Genomic DNA, 19,886 nt, shown 5'->3' with positions numbered 1-19,886 from the left:
TGTCCCCAAAATAAGTAAACGTTGAAAAAAAAAATTAAAAAAAAAAACAGGAAGTAGAAATTGAATATATATCTGTAACTTTCATGGAAGGATATTTAATAGATATGATTTCACGTTAATAAAATACGGCTCACTCCTAATTTTTATTCAGCTTGAGTAGTTTGGTTTAAAATATGGCAAAATGGAAAATTTACTTTTTAAAAAAAAGCTGAGTATGTCTTTCATTCAAATTTGACTGCCAAATTGCATGATTTGTTTGCAAGCAAAATGAAAAATATCTATTGTATTGCAGAAACTAGACTTTTTAAAAAAAATCTCATCCCCAGTAACTTTTATCTATTTTTAAAAATTTCTCTTTTTTTCTACAAGCTTCCTAGGTGAATGATAATCCTCAAGGGATTTATCTAACTTGTTCAGGGTTTTTTGGCCTTGGTTTCTGCCTCTGCAACAGAAATCATCTCTTTTTTAGCATACAATCTCTTTAATTGGAGGTAGTGGGGAGAAAAGAGAAAAGAACACCGAAACCATAATATGTCCTTGCATCTTGTTCTAATACCAAAATACTTAAATGGAAAGGTATGAGATTTTTTGTTTAGAATTTAGGACGAATATTAAAAATATCAACTCCTCTTGCCTCCACAGAATAATCTAAAGATAGATTTTGCACATGCTTTGAGCAATAAACTATCAGTGTCAACTTTTAATATATTATTTAAAAACTTGCATAAGACTTTATTGTATAAAACTGCCATCTAGAAATGTACTAATTCCTTCTAGAACATAGATCTCTTGCCCTCTTTATAGTATTGGACTCTTGACTCTAAAATATTTATAGAAGTCAGACAAATTCCTCTAGGGAAGTAAGCGCAACGTTACTGTGTATAGTATGAACTTTTATGTCTCCTTGTTGATATTGCAGGCTACCCTGGGTGCGTTTTATATATTGCAATAGAACAAGTAGATGGTAATAGAGAAATTCAAATTAGAAATACAACGGGCTTATGTTATTTGATACGATTAAAATACACAAACTTCACCCTAAAGTTTTGATATATTTCAAAACCTAAAAGAGAAATTCATATTGTTTTTGTTATATTAATATAACTCAGTTTTTCCTTGTGTTTTTTTGTGCTGTTAAAACGTTGTAATTTAAGTTTATTTTAGAGGTAGATAGACACCCTTGAATGTTAACTCTCTGTCAGCTTACAGTTTAAATTTTAAAATTTAGTTCTTGTATATTAAACTTATTTAATGGGCAACTTTAGTTTTGAGTTTGTTTGTGATATGCTTAGTAAATGGCCCTTGATCTGTAAAATACATTGAAATAGTAAAGGTGTAAGCTCACAGTGTATTCAGTTTTTTCTTTCAAAAATGTACATCATTACTAGATGAATAAATAAGGTAATAAAATATAGTTGTTTTTTTCAAAAAGTTACCCAATAAGATAATTACAATTTTATAATGGTCTCTTTATCTTTGAACCTAGGTTAGGGAAGACTGTTTCACACAAACTATTTAATAGTTCAGAGAATAATACATCACACTCACATATCAATTTTGAATGAGAACACTACCAAAAAGAAATCAATCATAACTTCTGTGGTTTTTTGTTTGAATAGTGCTATACTACCTCAATTAAATGATTTCCTCATTCACTAATTAAAAAACCTTCTGATTTAATAAAGTTAGTAAAAACCATCATGTCACATACATTTTTATAGTTCATTTAAACTTATTTATTATGTCATTAGTTACTTTATTTGTATGGAGACTACTTATTAAATGGTTAATAGCTTCAATATTTATAATACCTAAAGAAGTACTTTTCCCTTTTAAAGATTTGTGGATATTGATATTATATAGATATAAATACACTGAGATAAAAGCAAGGTGAGATATGGGGAAATAATTTTTTTTCAATGCATAATATTTTCTTGAATATTTAAAAAACTAGAAGATACTGAAATTCATATTTCAGAATAATTAAGAGACTGAAAAAAATGAATATTCACTTATTTCAATCTGGACTTTCCTCCACTGAATAAAATTTACACAGAATATATTTGAGAAACCCTTATTTGCCCGTGTTGTCAAATAGTTAACATTTCTTTAAATTGAAAGTAAATAATATATTAAAATATACAGCATAGGGGCACCTGGCTGGCTCAGTCAAAAGAGCATGCAACTCTTGATCTTAGGGTCATGACTTTGAGCCCCACAGTGGGTATAGAGATTACTTAAAAATGAAGTCTTTAAAAAATATAGAGAATGTAAAGAAAAGAGATATCACCTTATACAGAGAGTCATTTTGGTGGGAGCAAGAAAGTAATTCAGCAACAAGTGAAATGCATTATTGATTATTCATCTCAAATTTATTTAATTACCACTCTGATAATTTGAAATGGTTTGTAGAAAAATAGTCAGCAAGATCCATCATAACTTCAAGATTCTTTGGGAAATTGAGGTCACCTTTGTAAAAGCAAAGGAAATATTTTTTATTATTATTATTTCCATAGTGCAGAGCAATGGTTCTGAAACTTTAGTATGTATAAAAATCACATGAGGGACTTATTAGGAAAAGCTGGTTCAGGAGCATACTTTAGGAATCAATGGTATAAAGTGATTGTAGTATTCAAAGTTATTACCCACAGTGGTTTATTTTTTCAATATATGAAATTTATTGTCAAATTGGTTTCCATACAACACCCAGTGCTCATCCCAAAAGGTGCCCTCCTCAATAACCATCACCCACCCTCCCCTCCCTCCCACCCACCACAGTATTTTTAAAACAAAGATTCCTGGGGCACCTGGGTGGTTCAGTTGGTTAAGTGTCCGACTTTGGATCAGGTCATGATTGCATGGTCCCTGAGTTTGAGCCCCACACGTCAGGCTCTATGCCAACAGCTTAGAGCCTGGAGCCTGCTTTGGATTCTGTGTCTCCCTCTCTCTATGCCCCTCCCCAACTTGTGCTCTTTCTCTCTCTCTTTCAAAAATAATTAAACATTAAAAAAAAAAAAACACATAGATTCTCCCAGAGATTCTGATTCATGTGTCTAGGTACCAGATGTCCCATTTGGTTATGCCACTGGTCCTGGAGTACACACTCAGAAACACAGTTGCAGAGATTCAATGAAAAAAATTACTTACTATTTGGTCAAAAGATGCAGAACAGAAAGATGTTGGATTAAGTTCAACAAATTTTGGAAGTCACAATGTCATTTCAAGATGTTAATTTCTGTAGGTTTTCAAGTTTTTTATTGGTAGAAAGATGCTGCATATATCTATTAGAGATCTAATTAGCCAAGCAGGATAAAGGGCAAAACAAAACAAAACAAAACAAAACAAAACAAAACAAAAAATGAAACTACTCTTAGGCAGATCATATTCAAATTGCAGAAAATCAAAGACAAAGAGAAAACTTTGAAAGCAGCCAGAGGAAAAAGAACACCCTACCTATAGAGAAACAAAGAAAAGAATTACAATAGACTTAGATCAGAAGCCATGCAAGTAAGAAGAGAGTGGAGTGAAATAAAATGTTGAAAGAAAAAAAAATCCATCAATGTAGGATTCTGTATCTTTCTTGTCCTTCAAAAATGAAAGAGAAATAAACGTTTTCTTAGAAGAACCGAAACTGAAGGAGTTCCTCACCAGCAGACCTGCCCTACAAGAACATTAAAATAAATTATTTGGAGGTAAGGAAAATGATATGTTAGAAACTCAAGTCTACATAAAGAAAGGAAGAATTTTGAAAATGAAGGCAAAATAAAATCCTGTACTCTTCTTATTCCTAATTGACCTAAAAGATACCTGTTTAATAACTATTTAATTTTAATAATGCATTGGGAGATTATAGCACATGGATAAGTGAAATGAATGACAACAATGTCATAAGGGACAGGAGGGAAAAATTGGAAATGCTCTGTTACAAAGTACTTGTATTACAGGTGAAGCTATATAGTGTCATTTGAAGGTGGTCTCAGATTAAAAATGTATATTTCACACTTTAGAGTGAACAGTAAAAAAAATTAAAAGAAGTAAAATTTATGTCATAATATAATCCAGAACATTTCATATGTCTTACCCATACCTTTTTTTGCAAAACCAAGCCCCATCAGCAATTGATGTAATTCATCTCATTCATTCTCCTGATACACAGAAACTGGCTTATGATGGTTGAGCTAAATTCAGCACCAGTAAAGATATTTGGAGTAGAAATCAGTGATTATGCTCAGTATTCCTAAATGATACCAGTGCCAGAGTCTTTCTGTGTCCCAAAGTGCTTGTTTTCTTGAAATTCGCCTAATAGTCTTCATCATGAGTGTTTCTGATCCTGAGTTTGGTCCAAGTGCAAACGTCTCAAGTGTATTTTCCTACAAGTCCAATAAAGGAGCAGAAATAATGTAAGTTACCAAATGTTATACATAATTCATCTTGTGATAGGTTGGAATGGAGTTTCTCAATCTTGCTTGGCTAATAGAGTGTGGGTAGCAGCTATTGTGTGCTGGATTTTAGTTGAAACAGTAAGAGGCATCAATTCTTTCCGTTCACTCTTTTCTTTCTTATAATTGCCATGAAAATTGCATCCTCCAGGGAGTTGCTATATCATAAGCCTGGGCCTCAGGGTGTGAAACATGTAGAGCAGACTTCAACTCACCAAAAAGCCTGGAGTCCAGCCTGTCTCAGCTGAGATCATTCTAGATCATTGGAACTTTAGTAGACCTGAGGAATTTATGAGCATGAAAATAGATATTGGTGCAGGCCTCTGAGAGACTGAAGTTTTTTATAGAAACAACTAATTTACATTTTTTGTTCTTAAATTTAAACTAGTCAAAGACACTAATAAAAATGTTATATATGTGTGTGTATATACATATATGTATATATGTACATATGTATATGTGCACATATATGTATACACACATGTATATATGTTAATATATGTTAATATATGTTATATATACATATATGTATATACATGTTATAGATGTTATATATATACATATATGCATTTAATTCTACCACTAAATTTACTTATTTTTTATCCAAAGAGGGACAAATTGTTTGATTTATAATTATTCTGATTCTGTACTAATGTAGTCACTGTAAAATAAGTCTGTGTTATACTAACATGATACAGTTTTTAATATGGCTAGTTTAATGTGGCTGATCCATTAATTGTAAAAAAAAAAATCGATGAAAGTAGTAAAATTAGTTATTTAACTTCGGTGGCCAGCTATTAGACTGAATACATTTTGTCAAAATGTGAGGTTATCTTAAATGTGCAAGAAGGCTCATATTCCTAGATTATAATTTATTAAACTTTGCCATGCTAGACCTTTGGTTAAAAGTTGACATGCTTAGTTGGATAATTTAGTATTTCTATACATGCAAATGATTATATTATTCAGGGATTTAATTTCTCCTTTCCACAGTTTTTCTTAATTTTGTAAGAACTTCTGTTTCTAATGCTTTCCTATCCAGATACATTTTCTCTTTTTTTCCCCCTCTTGTAGTCTTGCTTTTCCTTACTCTCTATTTTTGATATCTTCTCTTTAATTTGTATTTTATGTCATTTTAGTGTATCATATGTATATTTTGCCTTCTAATCCTGATTATTTTATCTATAGCTCTCTGGGAATTCAGGAATACTTTCTTCAAATTTCTCTCTCAGTTCCTGGTATGCAGTATGTGGTGAATGAATGTCGAATGAATGAATGCTGATGATCTAACCAAGAAACAGTCCTCCTGTCAGAGGTTTTTTTTTTTTTTTTCCCTCAAAATTGCTTATGACTGAAAACAAAAGTCAACAGCAGAAGCTGTTTCCTAAAGTTTACATGTGATTCAGCAGTCTTGAGTTTCATTTGAGTTTATTCTAGGACATCTAAGATGATACTTTCTAAAGAGCGGACTGTAATAGCTCAGATGGAGTTAGAAGGTTCTGTGTGACAGTGGCCATTAGTATTTTTTCTCTGGGGCTAACCTCCCCAAATTGTTGAAGCCCTAACATGAGTGAAATTTTTGTTTGAGGACTCCCATACTGTCATTTCATCTGATTACTTTACCATTTACATCCACTTTTAACTAGTATTTATCCTCTCTAGTAAGCAGAGGAACTTTTTCCTTCTGAGATCCTCTGAACTCAGTAACTCCTTATACTTATTAGATCAGGTGGTTGAAATAAAATCAAATACCTCAGAAAATATTTAATAATGAAGGTGTTGGTAAAAAAGCTAAATCATTATAAAAATAAATCTATAAAAAGCCTGTCATACTTAGCATTTCCAACATATGCTCAAATATAATGGTGAAAATATGAACTTAGACACATACATTTCACTGAAGCGATTATTGTGTCTTACATGAATACAGATATTTCAAATAAGAGCCTGCTGTTAGCACAAAACTCTAAAATAATACCGTCTGGGTAAATTGTTGCAGCATTGTCCTGTTTTGTTCTTAAGAGTTTGTAATCAAAATTAGACAAAAAAATTTTTTTAGGCTAAACCATGTATGGTAAATAGTCCTTTTAATCATCACATATCTATTAAATGTTTACGACTTGACCTTTGAAGAATCATAGCGACTCAAAAGCTCTTTGGTATATTCATTGAATGGCTCCTGAGGAGAGCTCGAGGAGCTTAAATGCCAGTTGGTCTTGTGAAATATCAGACTTGAAAGTGGGGCTTGCACACCTGCCATGCAGCATTAGCCGGAGCAACCGAACCGGCAGCCCAGAGTAATGTGAAAACAGAGGCTCTTTCAAATCTCTTTTCCACCTAAAATAGTATTGAATTTATCTCTCCCTGATGCTTTTGGGGCTTTATTCTTTATTCGGGGCTTATTTCTCCTGAAATCTGAGCCAGTGGATCTTTCTATCTACAATCTACATCTTAATTCTTTGCGTTCTTCATTAAATCAATAGAAGGTTCTTTTCATTTTCCCTAGTTATTCTTCAGATCTTAAAGATGAGATAGCCCATGAAAAAGTACAAAGAATAAAAACTTGGAAAGTATTGGGCAATAGAAAGTTAAAACTAGGGGGCACGTTGGTGGCTCAGTTGGTTAAGCATCCAATTTAGGCTCAGGTCATGATCTCGTGGTCCGTGAGTTCAAGCCCTGCCTCAGGATCTGTGCTGACAGCTCAGAGCCTGGAGCCTGCTTTGGATTCTGTGTCTTCCTCTCTCTCTACCTGTCCCTTGCACACACTCTCTCTCTCTCTCTCAAAAATAAATAAACATTAAAAGATTTTTTTTAAGTTAAAGCTACTGGAAATAGGATACATCTACTCATTCATACGTTCTTCTATTCAACAAATGATTTTTGAGTGCTTCGGATGTACAAATACTGACTGTTCCAGGCTCTGAAGATATGGCAATAAATGTAAACTGTATATTGAAATACTAATGAGAAAATGAAGGAGAAAGTGAGATATAAAAACAGAGATAGGAGTAATAGCGAAACAATAAACTTTTCATATCTTTATTTCTGTTGAATAACTTGATTTTCTCCTCCATTGATTATTTGTCATTGACACATATTTTTACCTTCTTTTTTAATTCCTGAGGTTCATATATTTCCAGGATATATCATTGTGCAGAACAATTGGTTGCTTTATGTTTCAGAAGGCAAGTGCTTCTTTGAAATTAATTCAAGTCTGGATGTGATTCTTTTAAATATATTCAATGTTTGAAATCAGACTGTTTTCAATAATTCAATGAACTGAATCAAACAATAAAAAATAATTTATTTTTGGATTACTTTCCAAACACTGAATAGAGACCTTTAGGACCCCTTTAGTTAATGGTCTTACTGGTTTATTTTATTACCTGTGACATCACAGCAGAAGCATTCACTCATACTCTATCTTCTAAAATAAATCCCTGTTAAAGAAAAATTTATAGAATCTCCAAAGTTGAGAATCAAAAAGTCTGGGTAAAATACTTATTCTTATAATTTATGCTAATTTAACAACCCAGAAGTCTCTGATTAACACAGCAGGGGCATGCTGATTTTAATACTTATTATCTAAAAACTAGTCATCATTTGATACATGCTTAGCTATAATGAAATTTTCTAAAGGACTTCCTAAAGCTTTTCAAGAGACAAGTTAATTTTGGAAATATTCAAGGTAAAATTTTTTGGGCTTAGAGAAATGCTACATAAGGAATAATTTTTTTTTTTTTTTAAATAGCAGTCATTGAACACTTTGTAGCGGACAGACTCTAGAGTGACTTCGAAGCATTCCTTCCTCATTCTTATTATATTACCTTTTCCTTGAGTACAGGCAGAAACTTTAATTTGTTTGTAACCAATAGAATGTGACAAATCTGATGGGATGTCATTCCCTTCGTTTGGTCACATTATATAAGATGTAATCTTAGACGAAGAGGTTCTCCTGCTGGCCTTGAGGAAGCAAGCACCTGTAATGTGAACTGCCAATGGAGAGAGCCCCATGGCAGGACCCTGAGGATGGCCTCTAGGAGCTGAGAATGTTAGTCATCCAGCCACAGGGAAATAAATACTATCAACAACCTCTTGGGTTGGGAAGAGGATTCTGAGCTCCGGAAAAGAACCTATCTTAGCTGACACCTTGATGACAGCCTTGGCAGACCCTGAGCAGAGATCCACAGAAACTGTGAGATGAAGACGTATGTTATTTTAAGCTGCTAAATTGGTGGTAATTTGTTACATAGCAGTAGAAATCTAACATACCTTGTCCTATGTAGTATTGTTGAGTATCGAAGAGGATGGTAAAGCATGCTTCTTCAATGAAGTGACTACACTGGACTGATTTATTGACTTAAGACATACATAGGTCAAAGACACTAATCACAATTAGTACAGCTTCTTAGCGTTTTGCAAATTAAACAACCTAATGTAACCAGCATTCCTAGCTGTGTGACCCCAGGCAAGTCCCTTAACCTCTCTGTGTCATTTTTCTCACCTGCAAAAGGGGGCAAATGTCTTCCTGGGGGTCCTTGTGAAGCTTACCTGAAACAATACGTAGTAAGCATAGTTCTCGGTTCAGGGTGGGCATTGAGTAAATAAAATACTGCAAACTGTGCAGTTATCACTTGCTGCTTTTTCTCGTGGATAGCTGTTTATATTACTATCCAGCTGTAGACCTTGAGCGTTCAGTTGCTAGTAATGGTCATTCTGTGTACCCCTCTACTCTCCAACAGTGCCTCCCAGCCTCCCACCAAGGGGGGGCTCCACAGGAGTACATTGCCCTGAATTGGCCGAAGAAACAGCCTCCAGCTTCACCCAGAGAATGTGGAGCTGGTCTTTCCCTCCTCGCAGGCCTGGGTTGCCGGCTATCAGGAGTTTGGGGAAATGCGTGCCGGTGAAATATGAGGAAAAGTGATTCTGGTGGATTCTTCTAGAAGAAGAAATAGAACGTTACCAGCATCCCAGGTGGTTTCCTCATGCCCCCTCCCAGTCACTGTTTTCCATCTCCTGTAAGGATAAGCATTTTTGTAATTTCTAACACTTTAGATTGATTTCACCTATTTTTGAGTGTATGGAAATGGAATCACATTGTATGTACATTTTCTCATAATACAGTTTACTTTTACAAAGCCAGCAGAGACTGTCTTCAGTCTACCATGAGTCTTTTTAAAAAATCTATTTATTTATTTATTTATTTATTTATTTATTTATTTATTTATTTATAAGACAGAGAGAGGGGTGGGGAAGGGCAAAGAGAGGGAAAGAGAGAGATTCTTATTAGGGCACTATTAGTGCAGAGCCTGCTGCTGGGCTTGAATTCGTGAACCGTGAGATTATGACCTGAACTGACACCGAGAGTTAAGTTTAACTGACTGAGCCACCCAGGCACCCCTCAGTCTACCATGAGTGCTACATAAGGTAACAATCAGGGACATCACTAGCCCATCACCTTGATCGTATAATGCAACCTAATCAAGAGTAACAGTGCCATTATACTCATAGGTCCTTCCCACACCCGAGGGAAGGGGATTATATTGGGCTTGTACACCATGGCACAAAGATCTTGCGAGCCATTCAAGAATTTGGCCTACCACGAGAAAGTAACATTGTTTTACAGTTTTGCAAAATTATGTATTGGCCGGTGAAATAGAAAACATCTGGAGTCTCATTAATCTGTTGCAGTATGTTGTTTTAGTTGAAATATATGAACAAAGTCAGTACTCAGAGTTGACAAAGGTGGGATTATTTTCAACACTTTTTCTTAGCACTGCAACCACCACTTGGACTGCTGGTCTCTCTTTTTCTTAAGTTTATTTATTTACTTAGAGAGAGAGAGAGTGTGTGTGTGTGCGAGTAAGCACAAGCAGGGGAGGGGCAGAGAGAGAGGAGGAGAGAATCCCAAGGAGGCTCCATGCTGTCAATGCAGACCCCGATGCGGGGCTCCATCTGGAATTGTGATATCAATGAAGGGTCCAGAACCAAAATGAAGGGTCCGAAGCTTAACTGACTGAGTCACTGAGGCACCCTGGAACTGCTAGTCTCTTAAAGGTTGGTTGTACTATGCAACCAGAAACTGTATCAAAGAGCTTTGTGTGCTGAGACATCAAAGTCAATTAGCTCTTCTTCCCTTTGAACAGATATTTTACCCATGCATGTGTCCCTGCACCATGCTTAAATTTTTGCAACAAGTATCAGATGTTTTCCTTGAAATGACAAACTTACTTCATTTATTTCTGAGAAAATGTCTGCCAGAGGCCTCAGATGCACCGAAAATACAGAAGTAGACATGCTTTTCTTATCCTTGGTTGGTAATATTTCTTATAAAAATCAGTTAAAAGGATCAAATTAGTGGTTAAATTGAAGCTTTGAAATAACTATTATATATTATCCTACTCTGCCTTCTCCTATAGATATGAGAAATATAGTTTATAAAATAGCATGTAGAAATATTCATTTATTGGTAGGATTTCTTTTTCATATGTGACATTTATTCTTTGATCTGTAGTACTTCTTTTGCTGTGAAAAGTCTATTTCCTTCTCCTTTAGAAAAGCAAATAGTCAAGGTTATTGACCACAAGTAACATTTCATTACTTTAGGAAGATTTACTTAGAGTGCATTTTTAACCTTTCATATTATGCTAGAAATATTTGAAATTAGTTATTTCTATAAAATTCTGTAAATAGTGAGTCTAAAATTCCAGTTCATGTCTTCAGCTATAGAAGCCTAATGAGCCATGTGTGGACCACCATTCTCTCTCTGCTTATGTGGTAATTTCCTGATTAATACTAATTAATGGCATGTCACTGTTCATTTAAAATGAATGATGAAAATGATTATTCAACCCTGATACTGAAATCACTCAACAACTTGGCACCAGATCTCTGTGTCAGGAGGCAGAGCCAGGCTCACGATGATTCTGTGTTATTTCCACTTTCTGCTACACTAAACTGGAATTAAATGATGTTTGTTTTTAGGCAGAGTAGGCCTCTAAAGGAATGGTGGATGATTTAGCTTTTTTTTGTAGCTTCTGTTTGATTTATTTATAAATGGCTTTGGGTGGTAAATTAGGTAAACTGTGTTGCCTCAGAGCAGCAAAGGAGGACTTGACTAACAAAGGAGTCAGATATACAGATCTTTCTTGAACATTGCTTTTTTTTTTTTCATCTTTACCATCTTTTGGCATTTTCATGCCTTCATGGATTCAGTTTCCTCAAGTTCGGGGTTCTCAGAAGAGAATTTTCGCTGCTTTGAATTCTAATGTCTCTTCTCCCTATGGTTGCTGTTTTGTTAAGAATTGGGTTAACTATGTAGATGAAAGATTTCCCAATCTGGAAAATATTGTGTGTGTGTGTGTGTGTGTGTGTGTGTGTGTGTGTGTGTGTCTGTGTGTGTCTGTGTGTGTCTGTGTGTCTGTGTGTGTGTGTGTGTGTGGCAGATTTCTAGAGAGCATGGTAATGGATGCAGTTTAGATCAAAGGACAACCAGCTTTAGCAAATTTAACTTTTTATCCTCGAAGAGTTAGAAAATAAAACTATTCTGTTTTAAAACTGCTTATAATAGGCACTCACCAGCTAAATACACTAAAAAAAATCAAAGGAATAATTTATCCAAATTCTCATAAAGGTCACCAGCAAAGCTTATATCAAAAAATAAGCTAGGTTTATTCATAATCTTTCTGGGCAGCAGAGAGTGATATTAAGAGCAGAGTTTCAATAATGTCTAAAAAAGGAAAGTTACAGAAACATCTGTATCTACACAATTCACTTCTTAGTTCTTTACCAAGTTCTGTTTTGGGGAATGTTTGGTTTAAAAAGTTAGGTTCCTATAAAAGGCCTCAGGTTCATTTTTAATAGAGATTCAAACTGCCAGTGCTAGGCATTATGTAACAGGGAGTTTGACTCTTGGCTGTCTGATTTAGTGTTGTGTTTGCCATCTAGTGGTTGAAAACAGATACACGTGAAACCAATTGATTCTTTAGAAGGTTGCTGGATGGCACCAAAAGAAAATTGGGAATAAGTTGACTTTGATTTGACTGTATTTTGTAACCAAACCATGAGTAAATCATAGCCAGCTATTGGATGAAGGGTAATAAAAATAGTAATAATAGTAGGGACATTTAAGAAGCAGTAGTGAAAGGAACTTCAAGTAATTATAACTATGAAGAACCTTAAACCAACAAGGAGAAAAGAAAATAGCTAAGAAAAAAAGATCATGCAGATTAAAACATGATTATCTGGGGGTGCTTGGTGGTCAATTAAGAATCCAACTCTCCATCTCAGCTGAGGTCATTATCTCACATTTCGTGAGTTTCAGCCCCACGTTGGGCTCTGTGCTAATGGCACAGATCCTGCTTGGAATTCTGTCTCTCCTTCTCTCTGCCCCTCTCCTGCTTCTGTGCTCTCTCTCCCTCAAAAGAGATAAATAAGCTTAAAAAAAAAAAAAAACACATGATCATCTGTATTTCTGGTCATCTAAATTGTGTCAAATGAGTTTTGAATAGAGAATGTTGACATCAAGAAGCCATCTACTTGATCCAAATTCCTGGTGGAAGTTGTCTGCTTTATGATGTCATGTACATTTGGAGATTATCCGGAGATCTTATTTGGGTTGTCAAATGGAATTAAACTTTAAATTGTGGAACAGTCACCTGCATACCAACTCACTGAAGTTTAATTACTGTGTGTGTAGTCAATAGTACTTGATTACATTCTTTCTAACAAGGTTCAAGGGTAGTCATTCTGTTAACTTTTACAAAATACCAACCATTCAGGTTGAGTGTTGTGCAATGGCTAAGAAAAGAAATGTTGTGGAAAGACACCTCCAACTTCTCAATGGTGACGTAACATAGACAATATACTGAATTAGCTCCTTAATATAAACTAAGTCGGCTTAAAGAAGATTCAGCGCCAAGGTAGGTAGAGATGTCTCCAAGTGATTCATGTTTTTTTCCTAGAATTATGTTAAGAGTTGGGAACAAGCCACAGTATCACTCACCAGTATTAGTTTTTTTGGTAACTGATTTTTTCCTTTCACAATAGCAATTTTTATGAAGAATTTTCATGAATGCTCTTTGGAGGCTATCAGGTGCCAACAATCAGCTGTTTGACATTACAGATTTTACCTTTATGGATTATTCAACCAAATCATTCACAATGTTTTTCTTAGAATTTAGGATTGAATTTTCAGCTTTTATAAAGGACTCTTTGGAAGACTTCATAGATTTATCCTTCGATCATTGATGCCTCCTATCTGCTAATTAATGGTAAGGGAACTTGTTTCAAATAGTGATCAGCTAGGGCATTTCTAGTATCAGTGTCTAGAGTTTTGCTGTCCAATAAAGTCGGCATTAGCCATATGTGACTATTGAAGACTTGGATTTCAGTTAGTCTGAATGGAGATGTACTATAAGTGTGTAATACACATTGATTTTTAATAAAATACTTAATACTTAATGAAAATATTTAATATACTTAATAAAAAAGAAAAACATGTAAAATACAGTATTAATATTATGTTGATTACAGACTAAAATTAGAATATTTTGGATACATTTGTTTAAATAAAATATATTATTAGAATTAATCATACTCTTGTTTTCAATATTTTTATTATGGCAACTAGAAAATTCAAAAATACATATTTGCCTAATAATGTCTGTGGCTTGATTGTGTTTTCACTGAGTAGCCATGTTTCCAGAGTTTGTACTTTCTATTGTGAACTTTGAATTAAATGATACGTATTTGTTTTAACAGTTGAAGATATTCTAATAATTCTTGAATTTGCTGCCTATTTTTGATGAGGGCATCAGATATTAGAAATCTTCCCTTTTACACAGGATGCCAAAGTTACGTCTGACCCTGAGGCGTGCTCTATACCATATACTACTAAGCTATATAGATATTGGCTCTTACTCTTTGGTAATTTGGTCAGCTCTAGAGAAAGCCAAGACTTTCTCTCAAACTTTGTACTAAGCTTCTGATAAGGTATTGAATTCTAAAGACTAAGCAAAGATGGTTACTACATAACCAGCCTATTTTCTTTGCTCAATCCTTAAGTAAATGTCATCTATAAAACTAAGTCACAAATTGCATCCACTAATATTGGTGTACAAATCTTCAAGGTTAATGTGTTCCCATGCCTTATGGAAAAATACCTAGAGTGATTGCTGGGTCATATGGTAAATGCATGTAAGTATGGTACATGGGTCATATGGTACTGGGTCATATGGTAAATGCATTATAAGTAACTGCCAAACTCTTTTCCCATATTGCTGTGTCATTATGTATTCCCAATAGAAATCTGAAAGTTGCTAAACTGCCCAGACAAAACTTGGTATTTTAGGTCTTGAAAAAATGTTCGGCTAGTGGATATGTAGTGGTATCTCATGGTTTGAATTTCATTTCTCTAGAGACCTATGAGCATCTTAATGTGCTTAATTGTCATTCATATCTCTTTTTTGATTAAATGGCTATGTTTTTGTTCATTTTTATTGCATTGGTTGTCATATTATTGAATCGAGATTTTAAAAATATATATTCCGGATTAAGTCCTTTATCAGATAAATGTTTTACAAATATTTTATGCTACTCTATGGCTTGCCTTTTCATTGCCTTGACAGTGCCCTTCAAAAAAACAGAAGTTTTATATTTTGATAAAGTATAAGCTATTAATTTTTTTCCTCTAGTTTTATTCTATTTAAGAAATCCTTGTCTACCCTATATTAGTGAAAAAATTTCTATGACATTGAATTTGGGACATTTTATAATTTTCACTTTTACATTTGTCTCTATGATTAATTTTGAGTTAATTTTTATATATAATGTGAGGGAAAGTTCAAAATTCATTCCCCCCCGTGTTTATCCAGCTATTCTAGCACTGTTTGTTGAAAAGACTATTCTTTCTCCACTGAATCATCTTGGTGAATGTGATGATAAAAATCAATTGACCATATATATATATATATATATATATATATATATATATATATATATATATATTTATGTTGGTTTGTTTCTTGACTCTTTAGTTCCATTGATCTATTTGCCTATCATTGTGCCAATAGCACACTGACATGATTGCTGTAGCTTTATACTAAGTCTTAAAATCAAATAGTCTCCTTAAAATCAAATAGTATCAATTTTACTTTATTTCTTAACATTATTTTGGATTTTATAGGTCTTTTGAATTTCATATGAAGATATTAGATGATCTACTTCCACAAAACACACAAACAAACAGCCTTGTATTTTGATAGGTTTTGTGTTGCATCTATAGATTGAATTAGGGAGAAGTTCCATCATAATAACATTGAGTGTTTCAATCCTTGACAATGGTAGAGTTCTCCATTTTTATGTTTCCCTTCTCTCTGTATAATATTATAGTTTTCATTGTATAGGTCCAGCACATATGTTATTAAATTTATCCCAAAGTATTTTATGTTATTATGCTGTTTTAAATGATATGTTTTCTATTTCCATTTTTAATGATTCTTGACATATGGAGGTACATATATTGGCCTTTTGCCGCATAATATTGCTAAGCTTACTTACTATTTCTAACAGCATTTTTGGGTAGATTGCGTGAAATATTCTACATAAATGGTTATATAATTGGCAAATATAATGTTTTATTTATTTATTTTTTAATTTGTTAATGTTTATTTTTGAGAGAAAGAGAGAGACAGAGTGTGAGTGGGGAGAGGCAGAGAGAGAGAGGGAGACACAGAATCCGAAGTAGGCTTTAGGCTCTGAGCTGTCAGCACAGAGCCTGATGCGAGGCTTGAACTCAGGAGCTGCAAGATCATGACCTGAGCCGAAGTCAGACACTTAATTGACTGAGCCACCCTGGTACTTTATTTATTTTTAGCCTAGATGCTTTTTATTCTTTTTGTTGCTTTTTCTGGCTTCTACTTTAAGGGAATCAGTCATTTGGGCAAAGTTTGTAGGTGTCAAAATGGACATTTTATGGGTTAACTGTTGGTTTTAGCCTATAAGTAGTCTTTGTCAATGCCAAGCCTTCAGTTTTGATTTGAAGCTTATCTGGCACAGATATAAAATTTACTAAGTCAGTAGTATGTTGTTCATTGGCAGGAGAATTTTCTGAGGCTTCTAAAAAGAGTCTCCTGAGACTCTATGGCAGGTCTCTGCTGGTCAAATTGGCAGGAATGGTATTTAGTTTTCTCTTTCTTTGTTTTAGAAAATTCTTCAATAATGACATGATGGAGTTCAGCCTGAGACAAATGTTGAATTCTATCTACATAAGCCTGATTGGGGATCATTAAACCTTAAGGGACATTAGAATGTTTCTTCTAAGAACTTCCTGAGGAAAATAACATTTTAAGAGAGGATCCTTGTAGGGAATCATTTTTGTAGAGGTTGAAGGAGTGGCAAAAGGACAAGAAGAAGGTAGTCCAAGATAAAGTGACAGATAATGGTCTGTGGAGAGTAGTGTCCCCAAGATTGAAATGACTTGCTCTTTAACCTTTTTCCAAAGTTACTTTAAAAAATGCTAATGTGAACTCTGTATTTCTCTTAAAGATCTCTGCATATCAGTTAAAAAGTGATTATTGTGGGGTGCCTGGGTGGCTGTTGGTTAAGCATGTGACTCGATTTCATGAGTCGTTTCAGGTCATGATCTTATAGTTCATGAGTTTGAGCCCTGACCTGTCCTGACTCTGCTCTGTCCTGACACTGCTAAGCCTGCTTGGTATTCTCTCTCTCCCTCTCTCTCTGCTCCTCCCTTGCTCATTCTCTATCTCTCAAAATAAATAAACTTAAAAAATATTTAAAAATTTTTATTGAAAGTTAATAATTCAGTATTGTATACTTGAAAGTTGCTTAATCATTCTTTTTTTAAGTTTTAAGTCCCCTTCCTTTTTTTTTTTTTGTTTGCTTGTTTTGCTTAAGCATTCTTAAGCATTCTTACAACACACACACATAAAACAGTTAACTATATGAGGCAATGGATGGGTTAGTTATCTTGATCTTGGTCATCATTCCACAATGTCTATGTATATCAAATCATTACATTGTACACTTTACAGTGTATACTTTAAATACATACAATAATATTTATGCATAATATATAATTATTCCCCAAGAAATTTGGGGAAACGAAAAAAATAATTATTGGGTATTTAGAATCTTATTACCTTTATTTCCTTGTTCACCTCAAAGACATACAATGTTACATATATCAACTGTTTTACAAAATGGCTACTAATTCCAAATTGCCCTTGGTAAAAACAAAAGAAAACAAGGAAACAAACAAAAAATACGTTATGCCATTCAGAGGGATAGGTACATGAAATGAGGTTGGGATGTGAGCACATATAAAAACCTGCAAATACTTCTAGGAGATGGTTTACTTTTACTACTGTAAAAACCCACGAGGAACATATAGAGTTGATTAAAAGGACCGGGTTAAAATATTCCATGTCTTGAGTCTCCCTCACTCTGATGATCAGACCGTCTCTAGACACCAACTGAACAATTAGTAGTCCCTGATAGGCAGAATTTTGGGGGGAGAAATCTCCCCAAGAGTAACTCCCTCAAACACAAGACACCACAGAGGTGGGTTCTAAATAGTTTTGATGGGTGACTCGCAGCAAAGTTTGTTGTAGGAAGGATGAGTCTAAAGAGAACATTTTGCTTATTGGTTTTCAGGACAGGTTTGGAAAACAAACTTAATGGAAAGTACGACTGTATTCTCTCCTTTGAGTTTCCTTATATAAATGCAAAACAGAAAATAACAATTTTTGGACATGACAAATTAGGAGACAAAAGTAATAATAGGCAGTTTTAACCAAGGAAAACCAGTTGTTAATTATAATAAGATCTAAAAATATTCCTGAAGAACGAGTTCCAAGCATACAAGATGAAGAGGGTTTACTGTATAAAGATCATAGTCATACCTATTGCTGGAAATTTACTCACCACAACAATGTATGATAGGCCTCTGCTAAGAGTGGATCATGGGGGTCCTGGAAATATGAGAGAGTCCCAAATGAATGGTTTTGGGCTATGTAAAAGAAGTCTTGGGTAGGTCACAGTGGAGCCTCACAAAACTTGTAAAATCCCTCACGAAGATCATCAGGAAAATCATTATCAAAAAACAATTTGGTTTTTATTAATAATCTTGCCAACAAATAATACAAGCTCTTGAAAAGGAAAGTTATAGAAAAAGTTTGATGGGATTGGGTCTTGTACACATTTGATTTTTGAAATGGGGTTTCTAAAGCAGGAAATGAGTTGAGACTGAATAACATGAACAGATTGAAGTCACTTTTAATTGTCTGAAGACTGCAGAGCAGGGCTTTTAAGCAAGCTATTTATTGAAAGTTTATGTTCTTATTATTCCAGGACAGTTATGACAATGACACTAACTCATGCTTGCTTTGCAGTTTGGCAAATTTCTATTCCTTAGGTTCTTAAAATTTCAATTTTCATTACTCACATTGAAATGTGAGGTTACCTCACCTCACATAGAAGGCTGTATTAGTATCTTCTATTTTCGGCCACTCAATTTTATCAACTGAAAACAATTGAGATTAAACATAGTATAGTCAAAGTGCTTTCGATATAGATTATAATTGAACATCATTGTATAGCCCCTGGAAGTAACTTGGTTAGAATATATTTAAAATGTCAGTTGAGCTAGAGGATGAAGATGGTGACTAAAATAATAGAAAAGAAAAAAAAAAGTACAAAAGAAGCATAAACTTAATGTGCTGCTATGTTGAAAGACATCCCTAGGCCTGGCCTCAAAAATCTGGGTGATATTTTGGCATTAAAGATTACAATTCTGATTGAGTCATTGTACTATGAAACATTATACAAGACACACAAGGTAGATTTGGGGGTCATAAAAAACAAAAATATTAGTTGAACAAAATAGAGATCTAAGAAATAAACAAATGCATACATATATGGTCATTAAATTTATGACAAAAAAGCCAAGAATGTATAAGGGGGGCAAGAATAGTCTCTTCAATAAATGGTACTGGGAAAACTGGACTCATATCTTACATCATACACAAAATGAACACAAAATGGATTAAAGACTTGCACATAGACCTAAAACCATAATGCTCCTAGAAGGAAACATAGGCAGTAAGCTCCTTGTCATTGGTCTTGGTGATGACATTTTCGGTTTGTTACCAAAAGCAAAGGCAGCAAAAGCAAAAATAAACAAGTAGGACTAAAAAGCTTCTGCACCACAAAGGGAATCATCAACAAAATAAAAATGTGACCTGTGGAGAGGGAGAAAATATTTGCAACCATGTATCTGATAAGAGGTTAATACCCAAAATATATTAAGAACCCATATAATCCAATAACGACAAGAAAATGATCCATCCAATTTAAAAATGGGCAGAGGAACTGAATAGACCTTTTCCAAGGAAGATATACAAATGGCCAACAGCTACATTAATGAGT

This window comes from Herpailurus yagouaroundi, unplaced genomic scaffold (assembly GCF_014898765.1).
Source record: "Herpailurus yagouaroundi ecotype Mexico unplaced genomic scaffold, PumYag 140, whole genome shotgun sequence".
Classification (NCBI taxonomy): domain Eukaryota; kingdom Metazoa; phylum Chordata; class Mammalia; order Carnivora; family Felidae; genus Herpailurus; species Herpailurus yagouaroundi.
Note: the sequence above shows the minus strand (reverse complement) of the source record.